The sequence below is a fragment of the Mus musculus genome, chromosome 4, assembly GCF_000001635.26.
Source record: "Mus musculus strain C57BL/6J chromosome 4, GRCm38.p6 C57BL/6J".
NCBI lineage: Eukaryota > Metazoa > Chordata > Mammalia > Rodentia > Muridae > Mus > Mus musculus.
In genome coordinates, this window is record NC_000070.6 from 62222907 (window position 1) to 62250616 (window position 27710).

Genomic DNA, 27710 nt, shown 5'->3' on the forward strand with positions numbered 1-27710 from the left:
ATCCCACTAATCAGGGACCATCCCCCTTCCCACCCCTGGCCTTTGCCCCTCTGTTCAGAGGCCACAGACACAACCTGGAACCCTTTCATTTTGAGTTTCAGTTGGTGTCCCTCAAAATTCATATGTTACAACCTAATTTCCACTGTGAGAAAAGGAACAAGGTTGTGTAGATGAGCCAAAAGATACTCACTCATGCACGCACGCCCTTGCGAGTGCGCGAGCGTGAACACACACGCACGCGCACACACACACACACACACACACACACACACACACACACACACACACACTCACAGAAACCCCTTCATGAATGTGACTAGTGTCCTGAAGAACGTGGTCAGGGGTGGCTCTGTTAACCTCTGCCTATGGAACTCAGCTCTAAGGTGCTGTTCAGGAGCTCTGGGCTCGCACCAGGTGATCCATCTGTCAGGACTTTGGCCTTGGACTTCCCAAGTCCAGAGCTATTTTCAATCAATGACTGCTTATTTATCAGGGACTCATCTTTTCTGTTGAAGCAGTTATCAGGACGCACATCCTCACCTGGCAAACACCCACTTTCAGGATCCAGCAGGGCAGGAATGCCTGCCTATCCCAGGGAACAAGGAGGCCAGGGGACAACTGGCTATGTGAGGGGCTGCTGGCTCCATGGTGCTCAGAGATTCTCCAAGTCCCTCCACATGGGAGAAGAGTGAAAAAAAGAGAAGAATCAATCAGCAACCCCAGAGAGGACCACAGGAGACTTCATAGAGACCAAGAGGGAAGGAGGCTGCCAGCCAAGGGAGGGCAGAGGATCCTGGGAGTGAACCCATTGTGATCTGTACTTCATCAGCTTCACTCCTGACAGTGAGGAAGGGCAAGGAGGTCTAGGCCACAGTGCACGGTGACCCTGGAACAGAGCTCTGTCTATGGAGGACCAATGTGACTCAAGAGTGCCAGCCAGTCACATCACACAGCACATCACAGTTTCTGACAACCAAGACAGGGCTTTGCTGCGGCCAATGCAAGGAACACAGCTGCACAAGGATAGATGCAAGGCCCAGGCAGGGACCACAAAGCCAAGTTCCCCTGAGCACACAGGAAGGGGTAGGTATGTCTGCTGCCCCATCTCCAGCCCACCCCTGTACCACGCCCACCACAGATCCTGTCAGGAAGGGGAAGAAGTCACAATCTGAAAGTCAAGGAGTCTACAAGGACCAGTGCTGTTACCAGCAAGATGAAGGTCATAACAAGGTCATAAATGCCAAGATGCCAAGACAATCGGGACAAAGGCAATATGTGAAGGCACCACCATCCTTGCCACCAGGTCCTCCTGTCTGAGTTTAAGAATCTCCTTGCCTAAGTGAGCACTCAGCAACTGGGTATACAGCCCAGGTTTACCTATGCCTCCATCAAAGGAAACCAGGAAGGGCAGTGGATTAGAAACTAGAGAGACAGAAGTGTGTCAGGCTCTTCACACTGATGTGGGGAGTGGATGTGTGTGTGTGGGAGGGGGGCTAAGCAGAGGCAAAATGAGCCCAGCCAGATATTCCAGGGGCTGTCCAAAGTGTGGGCACTCAGACATAGCCCTGGCAGCAAGGTGAAGGGAGTCAGAGGCTGGGGTCAGCAGTGGAGTCCCTGTTTGCCTGCAGAGATGCTCTCCTTTACCATCCCAGCATCATCCTGCTCCCTGGTACCTCTGAAGCCAGGTTGTGCGGCAGCAGCATGACACATCACAGGGCGAGGCATTGGAAAACCTACAAAGGATGTGAGGCAGTCCAGTTCCCCCGCCCATCTAACATCCATGAGCTGGCTGCAGTCCTCAGTCAGCAGGAGGACCTGCTGCAGGTCCCAGCCTGCAAGGCCTGCACCACAGCTTTCCAGGGGCCTGGCCCGACCACTGCCCCCTGACCTGGATGGGGAGGGAGGCTTCCTGGCATTCCACACATACCCATTTCTGGGCTCCTTCACTGCACCTGCTCAGAGGCCCGGTTATTAACACTGCTCCCCGTTTCTTGCTATCTCCCAGAAGAACAAAAGAATTACTAAACAGCCCTTAGAAATTGTATCACAGGACAATGAACCAAAGACCAGAGACTACGACCTAGACAGAGCAGAATACACCTATTTCCTCAGAACGTTAGGTCCCAGGTGAGCCAGGCACAGGAGCCACGGGTGAGGGCTGCTCTCTTAGGAACTTCCCAATACCTTCCAGGTGGGGAAAGAGACACAGCTCCTTACCTCCTGGGATGGGAGGAGCATTTGAGCATGAGGTGACATTTACAACCTAAGCTTCAGTAGCACTCACTATGGCAAAGGGGCCATTGGTGGCAGGCAGGCCCTGATCCCCAGGGTCTACTGGGCTTTGGGCATCCTGCCTAGGGCACAACCAGCTCCACACATCCTCCAGGCCTCGCCTCTCCCTGTGCCTGGTGTCCACCAGGACAGGAGAGAGGAGGATTCTGGCTCTGTGGTGTTTGGTGGAAAGGCCTGGCTCTGACTCCTCAGCAGGCTCCATGGCCACAGAGTGGGCTCCATGGTCGTTCAACAGGAAGCACACCCTCTCCAGACCCAAGAGAATACAGGGCCACTCCTCAGGAGGGTGAGAGAACCAGAGCAGTGGCTTTCAGGTGAAGTCAGCCAATCAGGTGCTGCCGAGAACGAGAGAGAGGACCTTCAGGGAGCCTTTGCTTTTCTTGCCTTTCCAACAGGAGGGCTAAGTAGTCTTGGGAAGACAGCAAGGATGTTAACTCCAAACCAGGAGGACGACGAGGAAGAGGAAGAGGAGAGGGAGGGAGAGGAGGAAGAGGAGAGGGAGGAGGAGGAGGAGGAGGAGGAGGAGGGGGAGGGGGAGGGGGATGAAGAGAAGGAGAAGGGGGAGGAAGAGAAGGAGAAGGGGGAGGAGGAGGAGTAATGACATCATAGCCATGAGCAAGGAACCTCAACACAGTCACACGTGGTATGCAGGTACCCTACCAGACACTGCTGTGGACTCTCCCTTCCCGGGTAGGAACACATTACCAGACCATGAGTGGGACCCATGTCCCCACCATCTCACACCAACAGAGAGGGCATCTACAAAGGGCACAGGTTTCCAGTGTCATGTGAACAAGTAGCCAGTGAGCACAGGGTCCTGGGCTGAAGGGCACAGGTCCAGAAACACACTGGGTGCCAAGGATCCGGCATGCCTTCAGTATGGCACTTTCTGTGGTGGTGAGGCCTTCCCACTGAGGCCACGCTCAGACCGAGGGAAGCACCTTCGGTAGGAGATCCACGGTAGCTGGAGTGTCCCATTCCTGCCGACCCAAAGCATCAGCCTGCCTTCACTGGGCACACTTCAGTAAGATAAAGAAAGCAGCACGAGTCAAGGAGGCACAGAGTGGGTGTGGTTTTAGGGAGCAGTCATCTGGCTGTCCCTTCAAGGACAGAGTGTAGTGGCTCTGTCTTGGCTCTGGTGGGTGTGTCTCTTCTCTTCTGGCACAAAGATGGTGCCTGGCCCAGGGCACCTTCCTTGTGGTGTGTGGCTCACATCTTCCTCACCTCCAGTACTCATGACTCACAGAAAATGCTCATCTTCTGTGCAAACGGCTTTCCTTAAGGGTTTCCGTGACCCCTGGACCCTTCTCCTGCTTGGCAGAACTCTGTGGACAGAGCTCACAAAACACAGGCAGGCCCTGGGTAGACAGACCATAAACAGACAGACAGACAGACAGACAGACAGACAGACAGACAGGTTACTGTATGCATTCTTGCATGGCTCTCTTACTGGGTTATTTAATCTCTCTGCCTCATTGCCTTCTCTGAGGGTCAGGTCTCTCTGGGAGTCTCTCTGGGAGACTCACTGAGGGTCTGAGTCCCCAGCACACATGTGTATGCCCTGTCTCTGCACTGCCTCCCCACTTCCCTCTCCCACTCCCTGCCAGAGCCCATCCTCTGCCATTGCTTTAGGGAACCTGGCTCCCCACCAATTGCTCCATGCAACCTGGCTCCCCAGCAGGGTGTCTTGTATTGAAGATCAGAATTTCCACAGCAGTCACAGTTGTTTCCCTGGGAAAGGGGTCTCTTTTGAGAAAGAAAAAAAAAAAAAAGCCTTCCTCATGCTTGTCTGCTTTGGTTTTATTTTTGTCTTTAGGCAGGGTCTCATTCAGCCCAGGCTGGCCTTGTAAGCCCCAGATCAGCAAGGATGACATGCCTGAACCTCCTCCCCCAGATCCTCACACCTCCATCTCCTCCTGATGCTAAGATTACAGTTGTGGCCTTCCACATCTGCTTTAAAGTGGCTCTGGGCATCCAAGCCGGGACTTCTTTATGTGCCCCAGACAGGCAAGCAAGCACCCTGGCCGCCAGGCTCCGGCCCATCCCCTTTGTCTCCTTAGGACCTGAGGCACTTTATCAGACAGGGTGCTGCTCTCCAGCATTGGCTTGGTGGAGTCACAGCAATGCCCTATGCGTGGGGCTCCTGAATGGAGAGCCAACAGTCTGAGCCACTGGACAGGACTTAGCTTCAGAGCCTTGCTAACTCAGACCTGTTCTCAGCTAAGCTACGATTCTCAGTTACTCCTGCCTCAGCCTTTGACCAACTAGAAGCACAGCCCGTGGCCCTGTGTCCAGCCTTGGCTATTAAGGCAGTGGTGAGCTAGTGAGCTATTCAAAAAATTTAAAGAAAAACAAATTGGTGGTGACCGTTTTCAGACCTGGTCTCCTCAGCCAGCTGGCTGCCTGCTAAGTTCTCAAACCTGTTTCCGGGGCAGGGTTCAAACTCAAGGGGTGTTAGGGAACGTCTGAAAAAACTCTTGACATTGCTCTTTACCAAAAACGTGCCAGTGGATTGCTTTGAAAATATAGCCAACGCTACCTATTTTTGTGAGCAAAATTTGAACATTCCTAGGGAAGTCAAGGCCTTACTGAGTCATCACTATACCCTGAGAGGTGCAGGGGTCAGCAGGTTGTTGGGAGGCAGATTTGGGGAGGTTCCCTTCCCTCTGTAAATTCACCATGAAGCAAAACCTAGGGTTTCCTGCTAAGCCCCAGACACCTCTTGTCCCTTGCTTACAAAGACTGGGGCTTTCTTTTCCCTGCCCTCTGCTGCTGTCTTCCGGCCCTCTGCTGCTGCCTTGACTCTCAAAGCTGATCAGGACAGAGGGGAGCTTTTGCTAATTGGCCGAGTCAGGGAAGATGGCCGCTTTACCCGAGCCCCAGGCTGTTGGTATTGCTGCCACCACAGAAGAGACTCTGCAGGCAGCCTCCCTCCATCCCACCTCCAAAGGTGTGACCAGAGCCTGCCCTCAGCTCCACTAAAGTTTTCCATAAATACCCAGTTATGAGACGATTCCTCCAGACAACCGACCCGACCGATCGACCAACAGACACCGAAGGACCGTTGAAGGCCCACAGGAGCCTGGAAAAGGAAGGTGTTGCTGAGGTGGGGCCGTCTGCATCATCTGGGCATCGGAGAGAAGTCAGTTGGCAGCAAACCGAACGTTGGTTTTGAATAGAGCATCCCATAACTTTTCACTCACTCCCGACGTTGAGGGATGGCCACCGAATCTCACACCCTCAGCAGATCAAATTTGGGTTTTGCCACTATCGCTAGACATTGGGCTTCTAGGTAAAAGACCCTCCTGGATCATTTGGTTTATGAAACTGGATAGGAAGGAACCGTTAATCTGGAGGCCACGCGCTCCCTCTGCTGGCCGTTTGAGCCCAGGGTCGGCAGGTGGAGTATTAATATGAGGGCTTCCTCCTGATTGGTCTGTTGGAGTCACTTAGGTTTCCCAGGCTTCGACCTCTCAGTTCATAGTATTTTGGGGAGGAGTGATCAGAAGTCAAGGAAAGAGAACATGCACAAAATATATGTAACCAAATGGCTGAGTCCCCTCCCCCTTTATTATGTTTTACTATATAATTATGTCTAAGTTATCTGGTCTTCCAATGCCTCACTCTCCTGGGGGCTTTTGCGTTGATGGTATCTAAGTGGTGCATGCCGACCCAGTCGATGTGTCTGGAAATAACGGGTTATTTGAACATGACTGTCCCCTACATGTGTCCCCATCTGTTCTCTTATAGTCTCATCCCTTCAAAAGCATCAGAATTGTCCCTGATGTCACATATCAAATATATGTTAATGATGGCATAGTCTCAAAATATCAGGGGTCCATTGCCCTGAAGCTATCCAAAGGACAGCCACACAGGCAAGAGATCTGGTGAGAATGCCTGTACTAACCTAGCAAAGCATGAAAAAAATAGAATTGTGTTATAATGAAGCTACTGGTTGCTATTTATGTTTTCAACAGCAACCTGTCTAAACAAATACCACTTGAAAAGATTTTACATAGCTAGGTGTGGTGGCACAGGCCTTTAATCCCAGAACTTGGGAGGCAGAGGCAGGCGAATTTCTGAGTTCAAGGCCAGCCTGGTCTACAAAGTGAGTTCCAGGACAGTCAGGGCTATACAGAGAAACTCTGTCTCAACAAAACAAAACAAAACAAAACAAAACAAAATACAAACAAACAAACAAAAACAAAAAGATTTTATGTAAATGCCAAATTCAAATAAGATCAAGAAAGTAACTATTAGTTTTGATTTACATTATATATTTAAATAAATAGATATGCATATGTTCTCATAATGTATAAGAGATCGTGTTGAGGGTTCCAGAGATGACTAAGCAGTTAAGATTGCTTACTGCTCCCGGGTGGCTTTCTAATACCCACACCTGTGCTCCCAACTGTTAACTCCAAGTCAGGGGAACTGATGCCCTCTTCAGGACTCCTCAGGTACTGCATGTACCTGGTGCCCATGCATACTTCATACATACGTACGTACGTACGTACATACATACATACATACATACATACATACATACATACATACTGAACACTCAATAGACATAAAATAAAATACAAACAAGTAACTTTTAAAAGAGATAGTGTTAAAACAGAACCAGGGCTGGGCGTGGTGGCACACACCTTTAATCCCAGAACTTGGGAGGCAGAGGCAGGCGAATTTCTGAGTTCGAGGCCAGCCTGATCTACAAATTGAGTTCCAGGACAGCCAGGGCTACACAGAGAAACCCAGTCTCAAAAAAACCAAACCAAACCAAAACAAAACCAGAACCAGGGATTTTGTACCCATATTTCCTTTCTGGCCCACAGTAGTCAAGGTGGCTTTTTCAAATCAATATAGATGTGTGCCTGCATGTGTTACTGTGCACTATCTGGCTGCAGGCACTCGTGGAGGCCAGAAGAGAACACTACATCCTGTGGAACTGCAGTTAAGCATGGAACTTGCTATGTATGCTGGGGACATAATTTTGGTTCTCAGCAAGAACAGTAGGTGCCTGTCCCCTGGGCTGTCTTACAGTACCTCAAGATGACTTTTCAAGCCAGACAAGCTGCAATCAGGATAGCAGATGTTTAGAATGTCCTCTGTGATTTTTCTGAAGATCGTGTCAAATGAGAAGAAAGCACACTTCAGACTCATGTCTGGTCCTCTCTGGCAGATGGTGCCTTTCTTCCTTTGCCTTCAGACAGGGATAAGTGATTTCTTTAAATCTCTGAGCAATGATTCCTAAAAAGAAGCAAACCAAATGTTCTATCTTAATCATCCTGTTTGTGTTAAAGAATAAAAGATTATATATGCAGAAGGTCACAAGTACTTCATATCCAACTGATTGAATCTCTCCCAGTAGAAGGCAGAATCCTGATGGAATGCATTTTGATGCCTTGTGTCCTATGAGAAACTGGAACAGGTCTTGTCCAACACACATGATGGAGAAAAGGTACTTTTGAACGAGTTAAAAGCAAAGAGACTGTCTTCTCCACCTTTGGCTTAGTCCCAGGCATACACAGAGCATAGCAAGTACAACTGGGCCATAAGTAGAAACCAATCAGCTCCCGGTTCCAGGTTCCTGCTCTGTTTGAGATCCTAAACTTACTTCCTTTGACGTGGAAGCTTAAGTCAACTATAAACCGTTCCTCCCCAAGTTGCTTTGATCATGGAGGTTCATAAGAGCAATAGCAAACCACCTACCAAGGGGGCTGACAACCAATCCTGCACGAGTACAACGCTAATGTCATTGCGCGCCAACGGCCAGCAGAGGGCATGCGCATGAGTTTCAAATTGAACTCAAAATGCCCATGGATAGGGTAGGCCATCCTACTCTGATTCTAGGCAAGAAGCAGGGAAATCAAGCGACTTTTCCTGACTGTCAGCCAAAGAGACAAAGATTCAAAAGTGCGTGAAGACTCATTTCCAAAGCAACGTTCGGTTTGCTGCCAACTGGCTTCTCTCCGATGCCCAGATGATGCAGACGGCCCCACCTCAGCAACACCTTCCTTTTCCAGGCTCCTGTGGGCCTTCAACGGTCCTTCGGTGTCTGTTGGTCGATCGGTCAGGTCGGTCGTCTGGAGGAATCGTCTCATAACTGGGTATTTAGATCATCTCTGTTGTCCAGCGCCAAACTAACTTTAGTGGAGCTGAGGGCAGGCTCTGGTCACACCTTTGGAGGTGGGATGGAGGGAGGCTGCCTGCAGAGTCTCTTCTGTGGTGGCAGCAATACCAACAGCCTGGGGCTCGGGTAAAGCGGCCATCTTCCCTGACTCGGCCAATTAGCAAAAGCTCCCCTCTGTCCTGATCAGCTTTGAGAGTCAAGGCAGCAGCAGAGGGCCAGAACTCAGCAGCAGAGGGCAGGGAAAAGAAAGCCCCAGTCTTTGTAAGCAAGGGACAAGAGGTGTCTGGGGCTTAGCAGGAAACCCTAGGTTTTGCTTCATGGTGAATTTACAGAGGGAAGGGAACCTCCCCAAATCTGCCTCCCAACAACCTGCTGACCCCTGCACCTCTCAGGGTATAGTGATGACTCAGTAAGGCCTTGACTTCCCTAGGAATGTTCAAATTTTGCTCACAAAAATAGGTAGCGTTGGCTATATTTTCAAAGCAATCCACTGGCACGTTTTTGGTAAAGAGCAATGTCAAGTGTTTTTTCAGACGTTCCCTAACACCCCTTGAGTTTGAACCCTGCCCCGGAAACAGGTTTGAGAACTTAGCAGGCAGCCAGCTGGCTGAGGAGACCAGGTCTGAAAACGGTCACCACCAATTTGTTTTTCTTTAAATTTTTTGAATAGCTCACTAGCTCACCACTGCCTTAATAGCCAAGGCTGGACACAGGGCCACGGGCTGTGCTTCTAGTTGGTCAAAGGCTGAGGCAGGAGTAACTGAGAATCGTAGCTTAGCTGAGAACAGGTCTGAGTTAGCAAGGCTCTGAAGCTAAGTCCTGTCCAGTGGCTCAGACTGTTGGCTCTCCATTCAGGAGCCCCACGCATAGGGCATTGCTGTGACTCCACCAAGCCAATGCTGGAGAGCAGCACCCTGTCTGATAAAGTGCCTCAGGTCCTAAGGAGACAAAGGGGATGGGCCGGAGCCTGGCGGCCAGGGTGCTTGCTTGCCTGTCTGGGGCACATAAAGAAGTCCCGGCTTGGATGCCCAGAGCCACTTTAAAGCAGATGTGGAAGGCCACAACTGTAATCTTAGCATCAGGAGGAGATGGAGGTGTGAGGATCTGGGGGAGGAGGTTCAGGCATGTCATCCTTGCTGATCTGGGGCTTACAAGGCCAGCCTGGGCTGAATGAGACCCTGCCTAAAGACAAAAATAAAACCAAAGCAGACAAGCATGAGGAAGGCTTTTTTTTTTTTTTCTTTCTCAAAAGAGACCCCTTTCCCAGGGAAACAACTGTGACTGCTGTGGAAATTCTGATCTTCAATACAAGACACCCTGCTGGGGAGCCAGGTTGCATGGAGCAATTGGTGGGGAGCCAGGTTCCCTAAAGCAATGGCAGAGGATGGGCTCTGGCAGGGAGTGGGAGAGGGAAGTGGGGAGGCAGTGCAGAGACAGGGCATACACATGTGTGCTGGGGACTCAGACCCTCAGTGAGTCTCCCAGAGAGACTCCCAGAGAGACCTGACCCTCAGAGAAGGCAATGAGGCAGAGAGATTAAATAACCCAGTAAGAGAGCCATGCAAGAATGCATACAGTAACCTGTCTGTCTGTCTGTCTGTCTGTCTGTCTGTCTGTCTGTTTATGGTCTGTCTACCCAGGGCCTGCCTGTGTTTTGTGAGCTCTGTCCACAGAGTTCTGCCAAGCAGGAGAAGGGTCCAGGGGTCACGGAAACCCTTAAGGAAAGCCGTTTGCACAGAAGATGAGCATTTTCTGTGAGTCATGAGTACTGGAGGTGAGGAAGATGTGAGCCACACACCACAAGGAAGGTGCCCTGGGCCAGGCACCATCTTTGTGCCAGAAGAGAAGAGACACACCCACCAGAGCCAAGACAGAGCCACTACACTCTGTCCTTGAAGGGACAGCCAGATGACTGCTCCCTAAAACCACACCCACTCTGTGCCTCCTTGACTCGTGCTGCTTTCTTTATCTTACTGAAGTGTGCCCAGTGAAGGCAGGCTGATGCTTTGGGTCGGCAGGAATGGGACACTCCAGCTACCGTGGATCTCCTACCGAAGGTGCTTCCCTCGGTCTGAGCGTGGCCTCAGTGGGAAGGCCTCACCACCACAGAAAGTGCCATACTGAAGGCATGCCGGATCCTTGGCACCCAGTGTGTTTCTGGACCTGTGCCCTTCAGCCCAGGACCCTGTGCTCACTGGCTACTTGTTCACATGACACTGGAAACCTGTGCCCTTTGTAGATGCCCTCTCTGTTGGTGTGAGATGGTGGGGACATGGGTCCCACTCATGGTCTGGTAATGTGTTCCTACCCGGGAAGGGAGAGTCCACAGCAGTGTCTGGTAGGGTACCTGCATACCACGTGTGACTGTGTTGAGGTTCCTTGCTCATGGCTATGATGTCATTACTCCTCCTCCTCCCCCTTCTCCTTCTCTTCCTCCCCCTTCTCCTTCTCTTCATCCCCCTCCCCCTCCCCCTCCTCCTCCTCCTCCTCCTCCTCCTCCCTCTCCTCTTCCTCCTCTCCCTCCCTCTCCTCTTCCTCTTCCTCGTCGTCCTCCTGGTTTGGAGTTAACATCCTTGCTGTCTTCCCAAGACTACTTAGCCCTCCTGTTGGAAAGGCAAGAAAAGCAAAGGCTCCCTGAAGGTCCTCTCTCTCGTTCTCGGCAGCACCTGATTGGCTGACTTCACCTGAAAGCCACTGCTCTGGTTCTCTCACCCTCCTGAGGAGTGGCCCTGTATTCTCTTGGGTCTGGAGAGGGTGTGCTTCCTGTTGAACGACCATGGAGCCCACTCTGTGGCCATGGAGCCTGCTGAGGAGTCAGAGCCAGGCCTTTCCACCAAACACCACAGAGCCAGAATCCTCCTCTCTCCTGTCCTGGTGGACACCAGGCACAGGGAGAGGCGAGGCCTGGAGGATGTGTGGAGCTGGTTGTGCCCTAGGCAGGATGCCCAAAGCCCAGTAGACCCTGGGGATCAGGGCCTGCCTGCCACCAATGGCCCCTTTGCCATAGTGAGTGCTACTGAAGCTTAGGTTGTAAATGTCACCTCATGCTCAAATGCTCCTCCCATCCCAGGAGGTAAGGAGCTGTGTCTCTTTCCCCACCTGGAAGGTATTGGGAAGTTCCTAAGAGAGCAGCCCTCACCCGTGGCTCCTGTGCCTGGCTCACCTGGGACCTAACGTTCTGAGGAAATAGGTGTATTCTGCTCTGTCTAGGTCGTAGTCTCTGGTCTTTGGTTCATTGTCCTGTGATACAATTTCTAAGGGCTGTTTAGTAATTCTTTTGTTCTTCTGGGAGATAGCAAGAAACGGGGAGCAGTGTTAATAACCGGGCCTCTGAGCAGGTGCAGTGAAGGAGCCCAGAAATGGGTATGTGTGGAATGCCAGGAAGCCTCCCTCCCCATCCAGGTCAGGGGGCAGTGGTCGGGCCAGGCCCCTGGAAAGCTGTGGTGCAGGCCTTGCAGGCTGGGACCTGCAGCAGGTCCTCCTGCTGACTGAGGACTGCAGCCAGCTCATGGATGTTAGATGGGCGGGGGAACTGGACTGCCTCACATCCTTTGTAGGTTTTCCAATGCCTCGCCCTGTGATGTGTCATGCTGCTGCCGCACAACCTGGCTTCAGAGGTACCAGGGAGCAGGATGATGCTGGGATGGTAAAGGAGAGCATCTCTGCAGGCAAACAGGGACTCCACTGCTGACCCCAGCCTCTGACTCCCTTCACCTTGCTGCCAGGGCTATGTCTGAGTGCCCACACTTTGGACAGCCCCTGGAATATCTGGCTGGGCTCATTTTGCCTCTGCTTAGCCCCCCTCCCACACACACACATCCACTCCCCACATCAGTGTGAAGAGCCTGACACACTTCTGTCTCTCTAGTTTCTAATCCACTGCCCTTCCTGGTTTCCTTTGATGGAGGCATAGGTAAACCTGGGCTGTATACCCAGTTGCTGAGTGCTCACTTAGGCAAGGAGATTCTTAAACTCAGACAGGAGGACCTGGTGGCAAGGATGGTGGTGCCTTCACATATTGCCTTTGTCCCGATTGTCTTGGCATCTTGGCATTTATGACCTTGTTATGACCTTCATCTTGCTGGTAACAGCACTGGTCCTTGTAGACTCCTTGACTTTCAGATTGTGACTTCTTCCCCTTCCTGACAGGATCTGTGGTGGGCGTGGTACAGGGGTGGGCTGGAGATGGGGCAGCAGACATACCTACCCCTTCCTGTGTGCTCAGGGGAACTTGGCTTTGTGGTCCCTGCCTGGGCCTTGCATCTATCCTTGTGCAGCTGTGTTCCTTGCATTGGCCGCAGCAAAGCCCTGTCTTGGTTGTCAGAAACTGTGATGTGCTGTGTGATGTGACTGGCTGGCACTCTTGAGTCACATTGGTCCTCCATAGACAGAGCTCTGTTCCAGGGTCACCGTGCACTGTGGCCTAGACCTCCTTGCCCTTCCTCACTGTCAGGAGTGAAGCTGATGAAGTACAGATCACAATGGGTTCACTCCCAGGATCCTCTGCCCTCCCTTGGCTGGCAGCCTCCTTCCCTCTTGGTCTCTATGAAGTCTCCTGTGGTCCTCTCTGGGGTTGCTGATTGATTCTTCTCTTTTTTTCACTCTTCTCCCATGTGGAGGGACTTGGAGAATCTCTGAGCACCATGGAGCCAGCAGCCCCTCACATAGCCAGTTGTCCCCTGGCCTCCTTGTTCCCTGGGATAGGCAAGCATTCCTGCCCTGCTGGATCCTGAAAGTGGGTGTTTGCCAGGTGAGGATGTGCGTCCTGATAACTGCTTCAACAGAAAAGATGAGTCCCTGATAAATAAGCAGTCATTGATTGAAAATAGCTCTGGACTTGGGAAGTCCAAGGCCAAAGTCCTGACAGATGGATCACCTGGTGCGAGCCCAGAGCTCCTGAACAGCACCTTAGAGCTGAGTTCCATAGGCAGAGGTTAACAGAGCCACCCCTGACCACGTTCTTCAGGACACTAGTCACATTCATGAAGGGGTTTCTGTGAGTGTGTGTGTGTGTGTGTGTGTGTGTGTGTGTGTGTGTGTGTGCGCGTGCGTGTGTGTTCACGCGCGCGCACTCGCAAGGGCGTGCGTGCATGAGTGAGTATCTTTTGGCTCATCTACACAACCTTGTTCCTTTTCTCACAGTGGAAATTAGGTTGTAACATATGAATTTTGAGGGACACCAACTGAAACTCAAAATGAAAGGGTTCCAGGTTGTGTCTGTGGCCTCTGAACAGAGGGGCAAAGGCCAGGGGTGGGAAGGGGGATGGTCCCTGATTAGTGGGATCCTGGCTTATGTGGAATGGGTGACCAGGACCTCGGGCACTGGACAGGGTGCTGTGGAGCAGGCCTGACAGCACTGAAAGCCATTTCCCCTGTCTTAGTGGATGATAGTGCAGGGTGGGGTAGAGCAGACTCCCTTTCTGCCTCAGCAGGACACAGCTTCAGCTCTGTCAGCCTCTCAGATCTTAGCTCTGTCTGTAACTGTTCCTCCATTCACTTTCCAAAGAAGTTCTGCAGCTCCCTCTAGATAGGAGCTTATCAGAGTCACTCTCCTACCTTCCTGGTCCATGGGGCACAGGCCCAGAGGTCCTGATGTTCCCTTCACCCTCCCAGGTGGCTGTCCTTGTCCTTCCTACCGGTTCTTGCCTTTGCCAGGCTTCTTCAGGAGCTGGAGGTGCTTAGGGGCAGACAGGGAGGGGACAGTGACATTGGCAACTCTTTAGGCAATGTTTGCAATGTGCCTCCTGGGGCCTCTCCAGGTAGCTCTTCACTGGAGGTCAGGCCATTCCTCAGGGCTGAGTCAGGAGCGTAGCTTTCACCACCAGCATTGCCTCCCGAGGCCTGTGCACATGTGAGCCTGGTCTCTGTGGTGCCCAGCTTGCCTCTGTCTTTGTCTACTTCACCCTATCTCTTTCTCTGAGGACATTTTCTTGGTTTCTCTGAGTTCCAACATTCCTTCAGACAGTCTGTGGAGGAAAGAAGAGGAAAGACTGTGTCCCTTCTCCGTTGAGTTTTGCCTTGGCTTCCCTTGGTGTCTGGTTCTTGTTGTCAACCTGCTTGGCCAACTGGAAGTTACCAACTTCTGTCCCATGTCAGACCATAGAGGCCTACTGCTCACCATAGAAAAGAGAAAGTGCTAGAGACATGGCTTGGAGATTAACTTTTTCCATTCTCCACAGGACCAGATCTCAGATCCTCACACCCCTGTCACATGCCCAGCTTTCCTGCCAACTCCTGCAAACCCATCTGTGGAGGGATGGAGACAGGAGGTTATCTGGGACTTGCCTGCTGTTAGCTTTGTGGAATTGTGAAACCAGAGCTCAGGAAGAAACCCTGCCCTAAGGGACTCTGCAGAGGGACAGAGGAGGATATTTTTTACCCTCCTTAGGATCTGTGAGCGACCAGTTCAGCTCAGGGTACACACAAGAAGTCTAGTAAAGGAAGTGAGAAAAGCCAATGGCTCAGTAACCCCACGGGAGCAGTCCTTCCCCTCCACCCTCATATGTCTCTTTTTGTTCTTGAGTGAGCAAGAAAAGCATCAAGTTCTTCTCCCTGGAGCTTCAGTCATTTGTGAGAACTCCTAAGTCCACAAATCTGGGCCTGTGATCTGAAAGTCACCCTGTGCCCATTTGCCCAACTGGACCTCCACCTCCTTATATCAGTGTTGAGATGGGAAGTTTCCCGCACACAGACATGTACTCTCCAGGATCCTCACAGCTAAATATTTCTGTGCTCCCTCCCTGTAAGCTAAATATTCACTGATCCTCCTTTTTCCTAGGATAGTCCTCCCTGGAGTTCACCTGATCTCACAGGTGCCTTAGTATTTATCCAGAGTTTCTTTTGTGTTCCTAAAGTGCTAGTTTAAAATACATGTTTGCAAAACTGAACACACTATCATACATACACAATGTGTTAGAACTGAAGAAAGTAGTCTCAAGTCTTAGGCAATGGGGTTGTCATGTTCATGTCATGACCTGGTCCTACAGAAATTTAGAAGCCCCTAGAGCCTCCTGTAGTCATTGGGACTGCTTTCTGTGGTATACCTGTGTCCTGAGGCTCCCACCAAGCCTATAGGCATGATTATGGTTTTAATCCCATTTTCCCCTCTTGTGGTGCTCATTTTCCCACTCTGGGTGACAGTGGGCAGCATTCCTTTGTTTCAGAGGAGGAAACTAGAAAATGGCCCTGCTGTGTCCTTGACAGGGCCACCTCTGGGCCCAATGCTATGACTGGAGCCCCAAGAGGATAAGCAATGAGAATTTCCTCCTCCTCTGGATGCAGCCAGTTCATGTGCCCTTGGTTTCATCCTTCTCTTGATGCTTTGAGCTTTATACACCTTGGCTCAGTGGTTTTTCCTGGTAGGATGGGGCCTTTGCCAGAACCACAGCTTTCAAGTTGCAGAGTTAGTCTAAGCCCAAGTTAGTTCAAGGATTGTTTTTCTTGTCACTTGACCTAGAAAGGGAAGATATTAAAGCCCAAGGTTTCCTCCATTTGACTCAGATGAGGGTTTGGATGTGTATGGGGGGAGTTAAGCTGAACTCCAGCAATATCCTTGAGGGTCCAACTTTATGCTGAGTATTGACATTTGCCTGTGTACCTTGTCCTCTGAGGCCCCTAGTGCCTCCTATAGCTAGTAATCATGACTGTTTTCTGTGGTGCACCCTTGTTCCCTGAAGCTACCACCCACACCTCCAGCTTGGTTGTGTTGCCAGCCTCGCCGTGCCCTCATGCGGGATGCCTTTGGTGTCCACTGGCTCTCTCTGGATGCCCTGGTGTTCCCGCTTGCCCTGTGTGTTTCAGAACCATGTAACTGAGCCTTCTGTGGGTTTCCTCGGAATATCCTCATACACACCGCACATTTATAAGATGGCATGTATGTTAGGAAGGCACACTGATGTCATTGGTAGAAGGTTTCACCTGTAACCCTAGCCCTTGGCAGCTGAACTGTCAAGGTTACCATGAATTTAAAGCCAACCTGAGGCACCGTTCAACTGTAAAAAGAATTCCAAAAAGAAATTTTCAATAAACAATGAAAAAAATCATCAATCCCTGTCCTGTAAACTTATTTGTCCAATATCAGGATTTAAAGCATGAAGCTCAATATGATTTCTTTTTTGAGCGGCTTCAAAAGCTCTCCTCACCACCCCCACCTTAACTAAAAACATAACCCTAGATGTGTGTGTTTTTAGGTTTTAAAAAGTGGGGAGGTGTTTCATAGGAAAATATCTTCTCCCAAGAACAGAATTCTTTAACTCAGAAGAAGTGGGTCTTAGACACTTATTTTAGGATTTCTTATGACACTATCTGTTCCCATCGGTATGACCTTCACCTCTGTTCCCTGACCTGGGCCTGCATGTTCAGAATCCCCTGGAGGACTGGAGAGATGGCTCAGTGGTAAAGAGCACTGACTGCTCTTCCACAGGTCCTGAGTTCAATTCCCAGCAACCACATGGTGGCTCACAACCATCTGTAACGGGATCTGATGCCCTCTTCTAGGGTGTCTGAAGACAGCTACAGTGTACTCATATACACAAAAAAAAAATTCTTAAAAAAAAAAAAAAAAAAGAATCCCTTGGAATCCTGTTGAAACAGTTGGTGTTCAACCACCAAAACACATCTTTTCCCAGGGCCCTCAGAGCCTGAGAGATTCCTGAGTGTGGTGTTTCTGCTGCCCCTAAGGCCACACTATGTGTCTCCAGTCCTGGTAGAATTAGAAAGCTAAAGCTCCAGACTTCCTGTACCTGTAGAGTCTCCTGTGTGTCTCAGGGACCTTGAAGAAGCCAGAGGGCGGTATTTTAATAAGGTTACTGATCAATTGGCCTAAAGAGAGGACTTACCCCAAGTGTCTAATGAGCCCTTTGAGGGCTAGTATCCCGTCCCACGGGAGTCAGTTATTTGTGGGTGCGAGGGGGACCGCAAACCTGGAAGGAAATGGGATTGGAAGAGAAGGAGAAGCAGGAGACCAAGCAAAGTTGTCAAGGTCTCATGTTTTTAAAGCATACATCGTGGGGAATAGGGGAGGCGTTGAGGGGGAATTTTACAAAGAACAAAGAAGCAGGCATCTGCTGACATGGGGGCCGAAGTCAGGCTCCAGGCGGCGGGCACCCTGCATCTTATCTCTGGAACATAGATCCTCCTTGACAGCCTTGGGTGTCAGGCTGGGCTCAGGCGTAACTCATGTCCTTGGATGTCATGGGAGTTCAGGGAGAGATAGGGAAAAGGGGACTATAATTCAGCTTTTACAGCCTCAGGTGCCAGGAAGAGAATAGGGAGGAGGGAGTGATAGCCAGCTCCTAGCATGAGGCCCATTTGGCCTGTCAGGGAGATTGTGAAGGGATTTTCTCATTTTCTCAAGGGATGGTCTCTGACAACCTAGGGTGGAGCTTTCCTCCCTAGATCACTCTATTGTTCAGCCAGTGTCGCTGTTCCTCTTCAAGATACTGCTACCTGCTGAGATGCCCCGGAGCTATTCCGGAGACTATGCCCTATCCTACAGGTCAACAATCACCTGCTGCTGGTTCGAGGCTCCAAGAATGAATTGGCAGGAATGGTCCTCCCCCTCCTTTATAAGCACATTTGCCATTAAACGTTTGAGCCTTGATCTGAACCTTGTCTTGGCTCCATTTCTCTCTCGTCTGCCTAGTTTCCCTCTCTTTCAGCCCCAGGTTTGCCTCCCAAGTGAATCCCAGTTCATGTGAGCCACTGGCCAGCTAGCAACAAAACCAGAGAGTCTAGCTCTGAGTAGTCATTCAAGCTTGTGCTGCTCTGAAAATGGGAAGAGCCATGTTAGATGTGCAGAGGAGCAAGTACCCCAGTCAGTCCTACATGGTACAGCACACATCTGCTCAGCCTAGCAAAAAAACACAGAACACAATCTAGATCAGTAGGGCTGAGGCTTGTTCTCTGCACACTTGTTTTTATTAGATATTTTCTTCATTTATATTTCAAATGCTATTCCGAAAGTCCTCTATACCCTCCCCCCACCCACCCTGCTCCCAACCAACCCACTCCCGCATCCTGGCTCTGGCATTCCCCTATACTGGGGCATATGATCTCCGCAAGACCAAGGGCCTCTCCTCCCATTGATGGCCGACAAGGCCATCCTCTGCAACGTATGCAACTAGAGACACAGCTCTGGGGGTACTGGTCAGTTCTTATTGTTTATAGGGTTGCAGACCCCTTTAGCTCCTTGTGCACCTTCTCTCACTCCTTCATTAGGGGCATTGTGTTCAATCCAATAGATGACTGTGAGCATCCACTTCTGGATTTGCCAGGCACTGGCATAGCCTCACAAGAAAGAGCTATATCAGGGTCCTGTCAGCAAAATCTTGCTGGTGTATACAATAGTGTCTGGGTTTGGTGGTTGTATATGGGATGGATCCCTGGGTGAGGCAGATTCTAGATGGTCCTTCCTTCCATCTCAGCTCCGAACTTTGTCTCTGTAACTCCTTCCATGGGTATTTTGTTCCCCATTCTAAGAAGGAACGAAGTATCCACTCTTTGGTCTTCCTTCTTCTTGAGTTCCATGTGTTTTGCAAATTGTATCTTGGGTATTCTAAGTATCTGGGCTAATATGCACTTATAAGTGAGTGCATATCATGTGTGTTCTTTTGTGATTGGGTTACCTCACTCAGGATGATACCCTCCAGATCCATCCATTTGCCTAAGAATTTCGTAAATTCATTGTTTTTAATTGCTGAGTAGTACTCCATTGTGTAAATGTACCACGTTTTCTGTATCCATTCCTCTGTTGAGGGATATCTGGGTTCTTTCCAGCTTCTAGCTATTATAAATAAGGCTGCTATGAGCATAGTGGAGCATGTGTCCTTATTACAAGTTGGAACATCTTCTGGATATATGCCCAGGAGAGGAATTTCTGGATCTATGTCCAATTTTCTGAGGAACCTCCAGACTGATTTCCAGAGTGGTTGTACCAGCTTGCAATTCCACCAGCAATGAAGGAGTGTTCTTTCTCCACATCCTCGCCAGCATCTAGTGTCACCTAAATTTTTGATCTTAGCCATTCTGACCGGTTGTGAGATGTAATATCAGGGTTGTTTTGATTTGCATTTCCCTGATGATTAAGGATGTTGAACATTTTTTTCAGGTGCTTCTCAGCCATTCAGTATTCCTCAGTTGAGAATTCCTTGTTTAGCTCTGTACCCCATTTTTAATAGGGTTATTTGATTTTCTGGAGTCCACCCTCTTCAGTTCTTTATATATATTGGATATTAGTCCCCTATCTGACTTAGTATTGGTAAAGATCCTTTCCCAATCTGTTGGTGGCCTTTTTGTCTTATTGATAGTGTCTTTTGCCTTACAGAAGCTTTGCAATTTTATGAGGTCCCATTTGTCGATTCTCGATCTTACAGCACAAGCCATTACTGTTCTCTTCAGGAACTTTTCCCCTGTGCCCATATCTTCAAGGTTTTTCCCTACTTTCTTCTCTATACATTTCACTGTCTCTGGTTTTATGTGGAGTTCCTTGATCCACTGAGACTTGAACTTTGTACAAGGAGATAAGAATGGATCAATTTGCATTCTTCTATATAATAACCACCAGTTGCGCCAGCACCATTTGTTGAAAATGCTGTCTTTTTCTACTGGGTGGTTTTAGCTCTCTTGTCAAGTGATCAAGTGACCATAGGTGTGTGGGTTCATTTCTGGGTCTTCAATTCTATTTCATTGATCTATCTGTCTCACTGTACCATTACCATGCAGTTTTTAATCACAATTTCTCTGTAGTACAGCTTGAGGTCAGGCATGGTGATTCCACCAGAGGTCCTTTTATTGTTGAGAATAGTTTTTGTTATCCTAAGTTTTTTGTTATTCCAGATGAATGTGCAAATTGTCCTTCCTAGATCTTCAAAGAATTGAGTTGGAATTTTGATGGAGATTGCATTGAATCTGTAGATTGCTTTAGGCAAGATAGCCATTTTTACTATATTAATCCTGCCAATCCATGAGCATTGGAGATCTTTCCATCTTCTGAGATCTTCTTCAATTTCTTTCTTCAGAGACTTGAAGTTCTTCTCATACAGATCTTTCACTTCCTTAGGTAGAATCACACCAAGGTATTTTATATTATTTGTGACTACTGTGAAGGGTGTTCGTTCCCTAATTTCTTTCTCAGCATAATTATCCTTTGTGTAGAGAAAGGTCACTGATTTGTTTAATTTTATATCCAGCCACTTTGCTGAAGCTGTTTATCAGGTTTAGGAGTTCTCTGCTGGAATTTTTAGGGTCACTTATATATACCATCATATCATTTGCAATTATTTTGACTTCTTCCTTTCCAATTTGTATCTCCTTGATCTCCTTTGTTGTCTAATTGCTCTGGCTAGTACTTCAAGTACTATATTGAATAGGTAGGGAGAAAGTGGGCAGCCTTGTCTAGTCCCTGATTTTAGTGAGATTGCTTAAAGCTTCTCTCCATTTAGTTTGATGTTGGCTACTGGTTTGCTGTATATTGCTTTTATCATGTTTAGGAATGGGCCTTGAGTTCCTGATCTTTCTAAGACTTTTATCATGATCAGTGTTGGATTTTTTCAAATGCTTTCTCAGCATCTAAGGAGATGATCATGTGGTTTTTGTCTTCAAGTTGGTTTATATATTGGATTACGTTGATGGATTTCCGTATATTAAACCATCCCTGCATACCTGGGATGAAGCCTACTTGATCATGATGGATGATCGTTTTGATGTGTTCTTGGATTCGCTTAGCAAGAATTTTATTGACTATTTTGCATCGACATTTATAAGGGAAATTGGTCTGAAGTTCTCTATCTTTGTTGGGTCTTTCTGTGGTTTAGGTATCAGAGTAATTGTGGCTTCATAGAATGAATTGGGTCGCATACCTTCTGTTTCTATGTTGTGGAATAGTTTGAGGAGAATTGGAATTAGGTTTTCTTTGAGGGTCTGATAGAACTCTGCACTAAACCCAACTGGTCCTGGGTTTTTTGGTTTGTTTGTTTGGTTGGTTGGTTGGTTGGTTGGTTGGTTGGTTGATTTATTGGTTGGGAGACTATTAATGACTGCTTCTATTTCTTTAGGGGATATGGGACTGTTTCAATCATTAATCTCATCCTGATTTAACTTTGCTACCTGGTATCTGTCTAGAAATTTGTCCATTTCATCCAGGTTTTCCAGTTTTGTTGAGTTTAGCCTTTTGTAGTAGGATCTGAAGATGTTTTGGATTTCCTCAGGTTCTGTTGTTATGTCTCCCTTTTCATTTCTGACTTTATTAATTAGGATGCTTTCCCTGTGCCCTCTAGTTAGTCTGGCTAAGGGTCTATCTATCTTGTTGATTTTCTCAAAGAATCAGCTCCTGGTTTGGTTGATTCTTTGAATAGTTCTTTTTGTTTCCCCTTGGTTGATTTTAGCCCTGAGTTTGGTTATTTCCTGCTGTCTACTCCTCTTGGGTGAATTTGCTTCCTTTTGTTCTAAAGCTTTTAGGTGTACTGTCAAGCTGCTAGTGTATGCGCTCTCTAGTTTTTTGTTTTTGTTTTTGTTTTGTTTTTTTGTTTTTTTGTTTTTGGAGGCACCTAGAGCTATGAGTTTCCCTCTTAGGACTGCTTTCATTGTGTCCCATAAGGTTGGATATTTGGTGGCTTCATTTTCATTAAACTCTAAAAAGTCTTTAATTTCTTTATTTCTTCCTTGACTGAGTTATCATTGAGTAGAGTGTTCTTCAGCTTCCACATGAATGTTTGTTTTCTATTATTTATGTTGTTATTGAAGATCAGCCTTAGTCCGTAGTGATCTGATAGGATGCATGGGATAATTTCAATATTTTTGTATCTGTTGAGGCCTGTTTTGGGACCAATTATATGGTCAATTTTGGAGAAGGTACCATGAGGTGCTGAGAAGAAGGTATATCCTTTTGCTTTAGAATAAAATGTTCTATAGATATCTGTTAAATCCATTTGGTTCATAACTTCTGTTAGTTTCACTGTGTCTCTGTTTAGTTACTGTTTCCATGATCTGTCCATTGATGAGAGTCAGGTGTTGAAGTCTCCCACTATTATTGTGTGAGGTGCAACGTGTGCTTTGAGCTTTACTATAGTTTCTTTAATGAATGTGGCTGCCCTTGCGTTTGGAGCATAGATATTCAGAATTGAGAGTTCCTCTTGGAATATTTTACCTTTGATGAGTATGAAGTGTCCCTCCTTGTCTTTTTTGATAACTTTGGGTTGGAAGTCGATTTCATTAGATATTAGAATGGCTACTCCAGCTTGTTTCTTCAGACCATTTGCTTGGAAAATTGTTTTCCAGCCTTTTACTCTGAGGTAGTGTCTGTCTTTCTCCCTGAGGTGTGTTTCCTGTAAGCAGCAAAATATTGGGTCCTGTTTATGTAGGCAGTCTGTTAGGATATGTCTTTTGATTGAGTCCATTGATATTAAGAGATATTAAGGAAAAGCAATTGTTGCTTCCTGTTATTTTTGTTGTTAAAGTTGGGATTCTGTTCTTGCAGCTGTCTTCTTTTAGGTGTGTTGAAGGATTACTTTCTTGCTTTTTCTAGGGCGTAGTTTCCATCCTTGTGTTGGTGTTTTCCCTTTATTATCCTTTGAAGGGCTGGATTCGTGGAAAGATATTGTGTGAATTTGGTTTTGTCATGGAATACTTTAGTTTCTCCATCTATGGTAATTGAGAATTTTTCTTTAAGGGATTTTTGTGCTTCCTTTTTAAGGACTCCTACCTGTTTAGCAGTGTTCTCCTGTGTTTCTTTAAGTGACTTATTAATGTCCTTTTTTTTTTTTTTTTTTTGGTTTTTGAGACAGGTGTCCTGGAACTTACTTTGTAAACCAGGCTGGCCTCAAACTCAGAAATCCACCTGCCTCTGCCTCCCAAGTGCTGGGATTAAAGGTATGTGCCACCCTTTTCTGGCTTAAAGGGTTTCCATTTTATGTACATAGGTTTTGGCCTGCATATATGCATGTATAGTTATTTAATTCTCACAATAATCCTACAAGATTGAAGCTGTCGCTGTCATAAGTGAGGCATAGCTACAGGACAGAATCTAAATCATGCTGCTATTGAACAGAAAGGCTGGATGGCCCTTCCAGAGATGTGGTTTGAAGATCTATACTGTGTGTGAAGTATCCTGGTTTTCAGGATCAGCAAACAATTCAGAGAAATGTATTCAGGTTTTTTAAAGACAAACCTCTGACTCTTGCGTCTGGATGAGACCACATTGTTTACAGTTGCACAACAGCTTTCCATTTAGGTCTGCTCCTATCTTAGAACACTGTGTGGAGGCATGAGAGCGCCTTCAGACATGTCTGACCCACACAATAGCCAGAGCAGGGAAGGAAGGAGCAGAATTATCTCTAAACCCAGGGTAGGGTCCACCACATACTTCCCTTCACAGAGGCCAAGAGATTACTGAGGCCAAGGTGGGTGAGGTGGCTAAGGAGAACCTTGTTTCCCTTGGTTTGAGTTGGTTGGATCACACTCCACAGGTGATCCTTTTAAAAATTAGCCGGCTCCGTTACTAATCCCTGGGTAGTCTTGGCATGTCATGACTTAAAAGCAACTCTTCCCAGTTAGGCATTCTCCCTTTTCTCCAAGTCATTGCTCTGAGACATGTCCCAGAAACGAAATAGACCCAGCAGTCCTATTAAGGCCATCTGCAGAGGCATCGAGCAGAGCAGCCGGTGAGGGGAGTTATCCTGTGGCTCCTTCACCCCTCACTAATGGTCTGTGGAGGAAGAACATCTCTACTCAAGCAGTGCGGCCACATTTTGTTTGCTTTGTCATTCCTAGCCCTGATGGCCAAAGTTTTTGCTAGGTCAGAGGCAAGTTCTTTACACATCAAACAAAAACTATTTTCTGGATTTTCCCATGAGTTCCCCTGCCCTTTTCCTCATGTACCATCTTCATAAACCTGAGTATACACAAGCAGCCATCCACTAGATGTCTGAAACACTCAAAGGGGCCCAGCTGAAGGCAGAGAGAGTGGGGGAGAGAGGAAGAGGAGCAGGAGGAGGAAGAGGAAGAGGAGAGGAAGAGAGAATAATGAAACTTGTTGTTTTATACAACTAATAGATGATTAAATACAAATGCCTGCCATTCACAACTAGACAGTGTTGAATGGTACCCAGCTTTGAGGTGAGGGACAGGAAGCCAGCAGCAGAAGGAGTGAGTGGGGGTATGCAGACCCAAAAGCATCTATGTGGGTCTGGAGTTGGAGTCAGAATGGCAGGATGGGTCCAACATGACCTCCGAAAAGGAGGACTCCTAGGGTTCCTGAAGCGGGTTAAGTCTGAGACGCTGACTGAGAACTGTCTGTGGCTGGAAGTAGGGATGTAGGCCAGGAATAGACAGGTTCCCTAGAAGGAAACTGAACTATTACCATAAAAATTTTAAAGTGCCACAAGAGCCTCAGGAGGGAACTAATCCTGTGAAGAAGCTGCTGGAGTCAGCGGAGGGAGCACTGAGACCCAAGGATGTGTCAGCTGAGGAGAACCCTCATCTGCCCTGTAACCCACAGAAGAACCCGGCTAACTCTCAGGATATGGCGATCTTTGTAGGGCTGTGCTGTGTCCCATAGCAGCTTTCACAAGAACATTCCTTTGTTGATCACAGGACTACTAATATCTACACAGAAACTCTCAAGGCCTCCACATCTCCAGAGGACCTCAGAGTCTGACTGTAGAAACAATTTTGCCAGGCCTTCTTACCAAGCTTGGTTTTACATCTGTCCAGAGTGTGGCAGTTTCAGACTTCCCTGCCTGTTTGATGCACATAGTAGGTGCTTTGAAATGTTTAAAGTGTTATGCAAAGTGAAAGAAGACAGGCACAAAAGGTTACGCAGAGCATTTCACTTATCGAAGGTTTCCAGCAGAGGCAAAATCACCAAACAGTCTACAAGGCTGTTTGACTGATTAGTGTCAATGGTTATGGAGAGGTCATTAGTGCCTTCAAATCACAATCCATCAGTGAGTTAATCCATTGCTTAGCTGGGAATCTTCACGAGCTGGTCTCATCCACAAAGCCTCAGCGCTGATCTTGGTATGGGACTACACCTGCAAGGAATGGACCTTGGTTGCAGGGGGTGGGGAGGTGGGGCTTCATATGCAAATCACAACAGCAGCAGACAGAGTGGGGCCTGGGGAAACTGCAGGGAAAGTATGCTTTGGCCTGTGTTCTGGGCTCAATAACAACAGGAACTAGAGAGAGGGGCACCCAAAGGAGCGCTTCAGGAAGAAGCCTCTTGAAAAACGGGTGATCATTCAAGGGGGTGGGGGGGGCAGAGGAGGAAGCTATGGGGTATTTCCCCTCAAGTCCACCAGAAGAGGGGAGGTGGGGCAGGTGGGAGAGAACCAGAAAGAGGAAGCCAGACGGCATGGCTAATGTAAATGCTATCTTTCAACAAGGTTGAATTCAGCCAGGCTTGAGCCCATAACTTCCCCCTCTTCAGCTTGGCTTTCTTTGGTCTCTGTTTTTCCCTTTAAAGAAAAGAAAATGATAAAACCAGAAAAGAGTCAGGGCTTCTTTTCTTTAAACTGATATCCTTATCTCATCCCCCTGCCCAACGCACACAATTCCTATCAATTACTCATTGAAGGGGCTGAAGACAGCTCAGTAGTTAAGAGCAGAGGATCTAGGTTTAATTTCCAGCACACATATAGCAACTTACAACCATCTATAACTCCATTTGCAGGGTATCTGGCATCCTCTTCTGGTCTCCATAGGGACCATGCATGCAAGTGGTGCACAGACATACATGTAGGCAAAATACCTATAACCATAAAATAAATTTTAAAAAAATAATAAAATGTGTTTTTACATTTTTAATAACTTGTCTGGTAGGTTTCATTTGGGACATAGCCTCGCGCTATAGCCCAGGATGGCCTAGAATTTACTGTGTCACCTAGCCTGGTCTCAGATTCATGACAATCCTCCTGCCTCATCCTCTCAAGCACTGGGATTATAAGCATTAGCTACTACCCCTGGCTTAATACATATATTTAAAGGGCCTCTTAGAAGGCTGCACTTAGAGGGAAAACACTGTATAACCTTTTCCTGACAGTTTTAGTTAGCCTTTTTAGCATCTGCGGGAATATGACTGCAGTGATATGTCATGATGAAAATACCCCTTGCATTCAAAGAGACTGGAACTTGTGCTGGACCACACAGCAAGAGTTAGTAATACACCTTGAGGTCACATGAGACGGAAGACTGTTATCGTACGGTGGGTGCGCTCAGCCTGCTTTGTTTAACCTTTAAGAGAACAATGGAACAACCTTACTCACCTTGGATTTCCCTTGTAAACAACTTTTACCATCCACATTAATGCATAGCTGTAATCTTAAATTACAGAACTCTTCCGTGCCCCTGACCCAGAACAATCCATGTGCGGCCCAGTAGTTGCTTACTGAAGACAACAGAAATAGAGGTTAAAAACGACCTTATTAAATGGTTAGACATCGTAAGCACTTTCCAGGAACCTTCCCAGGCCTGGAATGGCCTTGAAGCGGGACACAGCATTGGACATTGCTTTAAAGGCTGCTGGTCTCCACACGTAGTTTTAAAGACTGATGGTCTCTGGTCCTCTAGCTCTCTAACTATACTGATTGCTTGCTGATAACTTCTTAAAGATTCTAAAAACTTCCTTACTTATTCTATGGTTAAAAAAACCACTGACTTCTCTTTAACTCTGTGCTTTATTAAACATTATAACTCTCTGTGTTTATATAACTCTTTATGCTTAAAAAGTGCTAGGGAAACTTAACTCTTACTGTTCCGTGCTTAAACGCTAAAAATTTAACTCTGTATTACTTGTGCTTTAATAAGCTCTAATATCTGGCAATTAACACACAGTGTTTAGCAGCAGGGAATTAATTAAGTGAAAGGGTTTATTGCTAGTGCTCCTTTCTCTGGCCAGGCAAACCTACTGCCTTTTAGTTACATGATTTTTATCACATGAAACTGCTTCTAGAATGATCAGAAGGAAAAGGACAAAAATCCTGTTTCAGTTCTGTTTGTCTCCTTGAAAAGAACATTTCTGGGAGCCTAGAGATTGGGGCTCCCAGGGTCAGCAGGGGATCCTTAGAAGTGCTAAAGTAGAGACTCTGGACACTCTAACACTGAACCAGCAGACTGACTCTGAACTCCAGCTGTATTTAAAGTGTATGTCTGTGTGTGTATATGTCTGTCTCTCTCTGTGTGTGTGTGTGTGTGTGTGTGTGTGTCTGTGTGTTTGTGTGTGTGTCTGTGTGTGTGTGTGTGTATATGTCTGTGTTTGTGTGTGTGTGCGCGCGCAAGCATGTGCGCATGT

The 27710-nt window shown here is 47.7% G+C and overlaps 1 long non-coding RNA gene across 2 annotated transcripts; it reads right to left on the reverse strand.

The window, feature by feature from the left end:
• Positions 1-2837: 2837 nt before the first annotated feature.
• LOC108168693 lies at positions 2838-8357 on the reverse strand. 2 transcript variants are annotated; one of them, XR_001784337.2, is made up of 4 exons: positions 8008-8357; positions 7342-7545; positions 5291-5374; positions 2838-3650 (listed from the first exon to the last, which is right to left on the reverse strand). It is a non-coding gene; the product is annotated as an uncharacterized LOC108168693 (long non-coding RNA). The 2 variants fall into 2 exon arrangements; XR_001784336.2 differs by lacking the exon at positions 8008-8357 and adding an exon at positions 7634-8003.
• Between the last annotated feature and the right edge of the window lie 19353 nt (positions 8358-27710).